Source organism: Hyla sarda, unplaced genomic scaffold (assembly GCF_029499605.1).
Source record: "Hyla sarda isolate aHylSar1 unplaced genomic scaffold, aHylSar1.hap1 scaffold_208, whole genome shotgun sequence".
NCBI lineage: Eukaryota > Metazoa > Chordata > Amphibia > Anura > Hylidae > Hyla > Hyla sarda.
This window is the reverse complement of record NW_026608744.1, coordinates 269909-273535: the sequence shown is the minus strand read 5'-3', so window position 1 is coordinate 273535 and position 3627 is coordinate 269909. Positions and strand designations below refer to the sequence as shown.

The 3627-nt window shown below is 44.2% G+C and overlaps 1 pseudogene; it reads left to right on the top strand.

The window, feature by feature from the left end:
- Positions 1-215: 215 nt before the first annotated feature.
- LOC130318868 (trichohyalin-like) lies at positions 216-2020 on the top strand (annotated as a pseudogene).
- The last annotated feature ends 1607 nt before the right edge of the window (positions 2021-3627 follow it).

Genomic DNA, 3627 nt, shown 5'->3' with positions numbered 1-3627 from the left:
GGAGAAAATGAGAAAGTCACAAAGTGCTCAGCACAGGATCAGAGTAATGATCTCCGCCATGTTAGTTATAGAAAGTCATTACAGGTGGAGACGTTCATTATGACTGCAGGAAATGTTACAGCTGTGAAGGAGAAGATGAGGAAGAGAAGAAAACAAAAGAGAGGAGAAGAAAGAGAGGAAGGAAAAGAGGAGGAAGAGAAGAAGAAGAAAAAAAGGAGGAAGAGAAGAAAGAAGAAAAAAATAGGAGGAAGAGAAGAAAAAAGTAAGAGGAAGAAAAAGAGGAGGAAAGGAAGAAAGAGGAAGAAAAGAGGAAATAAGAAGAAAAAGAGGAGGGAGAGGATAAAGGAGAAGGAAGAGAAAGAGGAGGAATAAGAGAAAGAGGAGGAAGAAGAGGAAGAAGAAGAGGAAGAGGAGGAAGAAGAAGTGGAAGAAAAAGAGGAGAAAGTGAAGAAAGAGGAAGAAAAACAGGAGGAAGTGGAGAAAGAGGAAGTGGAGAAAGAGGAAGAGAAAGAGGAGGAAGTGGAGAAAAGAATTAAGAAGAATGGGAGGAAGATGAGAAGAAAAAAAGGAAAAGGATGACATAAAGAAGAAGAAAAATGAGGAAGAGGATAAAGACAAAGAAGATGAGACAGAAGAGGAGCATGAAAAGAAGGACAAAGAGGAGAATGAGGAGGGGAAGAAAAAAAATAAGAAATGAGGAAGAGAAGAAAGAAGACAAAGAAGAGAAGGGTGAAAAAAAAGAATGACGAGAAGAAAGAGAATGAGGAAGAAGGGAAATCATCAACATCTCTCAGAGTAATGATCTCCAATACATTCGTTGTATCAAGTCATTACAGGTGGAAACGCTCAATACGACCTCAAGATACTCGAAATGTCTAAACTGTATAGAAGACGCGGAAGATAAGAAAGAAAGAGAGGAGAGGAAAGAAAGGGGGAGAAAAGAAAATAAGAAAGAGAGGAGGAGAAGAGAAAAGAAGAGAGGAGGAGAAAGAAAGGGGGAGAAGAGAAAAGAAGAGAGAGGAGAAGAGAAAATAAGAGAGAGGGGAGGAGAAGAGAAAAGAAGAGAGCGAGAGGAGGAGAAGAGAAAAGAAGAGAGAGAGGAGGAGAAGAGAAAAGAAGAGAGAGAGAGGAGGAGAAGAGAAAAGAAGAGAGAGAGGAGGAGAAGAGAAAAGAAGAGAGAGAGGAGAAAAAGAGAAAAGAAGAGAGAGAGAGGAGGAGAAGAGAAAAGAAGAGAGAGAGGAGGAGGAGAGAAAAGAAGAGAGAGAGACGAGGAGAAGAGAAAAGAAGAGAGAGAGGAGGAGAAGAGAAAAGAAGAGAGAGAGAGAGGAGGAGAAGAGAAAAGAAGAGAGAGAGGAGGAGGAGAAGAGAAAAGAAGAGAGAGAGGAGGAGAAGAGAAAAGAAGAGAGAGAGAGGAGGAGAAGAGAAAAGAAGATAGAGAGAGGAGGAGAAGAGAAAAGAAGAGAGAGAGAGGAGGAGAAGAGAAAAGAAGAGAGAGAGAGGAGGAGAAGAGAAAAGAAGAGAGAGAGGAGAAGGAGAGAAAAGAAGAGAGAGAGAGGAGGAGAAGAGAAAAGAAGAGAGAGAGGAGGAGAAGAGAAAAGAAGAGAGAGAGAGGAGGAGAAGAGAAAAGAAGAGAGAGAGAGAGAGGAGGAGAAGAGAAAAGAAGAGAGAGAGGAGGAGAAGAGAAAAGAAGAGAGAGAGAGGAGGAGAAGAGAAAAGAAGAGAGAGAGAGGAGGAGAAGAGAAAAGAAGAGAGAGAGGAGGAGGAGAAGAGAAAAGAAGAGAGAAAGGAGGAGGAGAAGAGAAAAGAAGAGAGAGAGGAGGAGAAGAGAAAAGAAGAGAGAGAGGAGGAGAAGAGAAGAGAGAGAGGAGGAGGAGAGAAAAGAAGAGAGAGAGAGGAGGAGAAGAGAAAAGAAGAGAGAGAGGAGGAGGAGAGAAAAGAAGAGAGAGAGAGGAGGAGAAGAGAAAAGAAGAGAGAGAGGAGGAGAAGAGAAAAGAAGAGAGAGGAGGAGAAGAGAAAAGAAGAGAGAGAGGAGGAGAAGAGAAAAGAAGAGCCCTATAGACACAAGTCCTCGCCCAACAGACACAACAAGTCCTCGCCCTATAGACATAACAAGTCCTCGCCCTATAGACACAACAAGTCCTCGTCCTATAGACATAACAAGCCCGCGCCCTATAGACACAACAAATCCTCGTCCTATAGACACAACAAGTCCTCGCCCAACAGACACAAGTCCGCGCCCTATGGACACAACAAGTCCTCGTCCTATAGAGATAACAAGCCCGCTCCCTATAGACACAACAAGTCCTCGCCCTATAGACACAAGTCCTCGCCCAACAGACACAACAAGTCCGCGCCCTATAGACATAACAAGTCCTCGTCCTATAGACATAACAAGCCCTATAGACACAAGTCCTCATCCTATAGACATAACAAGCCCGCGCCCTATAGACATAACAAGCCCGCGCCCTATAGACTCAACCAGTCCTCGCCCTATAGACACAACAAGTTCTCATCCTATAGACATAACAAGCCTGCGCCCTATAGACACAACAAGTCCTCATCCTATAGACACAAGTCCTCACCCAACAGACACAACAAGTCCTCGCCCTATAGACATAACAAGCCCACGCCCTATAGACACAACAAGTCCTCGCCCTATAGACATAACAAGTCTGCGCCCTATAGACATAACAAGTCTGCGCCCTATAGACATAACAAGTCATCGCCCTATAGACATAACAAGTCCGCGCCCTATGGACACAACAAGTCCTATAGACACAACAAATCCTCATCCTATAGACATAACAAGTCCGCGCCCTATAGACATAACAAGTCCTCGCCCTATGGACATAACAAGTCCTATATACACAACAATTCCTCGCCCTATAGACACAAGTCCTCGCCCTATAGACACAAGTCCTCGCCCTATAGACACAACAAGTCCTCGTCCTATAGACATAACAAGCACGCGCCCTATAGACATAACAAGTCCTTACCCTATAGACACAACAAGTCCTCGCCCTATAGACACAACAAGTCCTCTCCCTATAGACACAACAAGTCCTCTCCCTATAGACATAACAAGTCCTTACCCTATAGACACAACAAGTCCTCGCCCTATAGACACAACAAGTCCTCTCCCTATAGACACAACAAGTCCTCTCCCTATAGACATAACAAGTCCTTACCCTATAGACACAACAAGTCCTCGCCCTATAGACACAACAAGTCCTCGCCCTATAGACATAACAAGTCCTTACCCTATAGACACAACAAGTCCTTACCCTATAGACACAACAAGTCCTCGCCCTATAGACACAAGTCCTCGCCCTATAGACACAACAAGTCCTCTCCCTATAGACACAACAAGCCTGCGCTCTATAGACATAACAAGTCCTCGCCATATAGACATAACAAGTCCTCGCCCTATAGACACAACAAGTCCTCTCCCTATAGACACAACAAGTCCTCTCCCTATAGACATAACAAGTCCTTACCCTATAGACACAACAAGTCCTCGCCCTATAGACACAACAAGTCCTCGCCCTATAGACATAACAAGTCCTTACCCTATAGACACAACAAGTCCTTACCCTATAGACACAACAAGTCCTCGCCCTATAGACA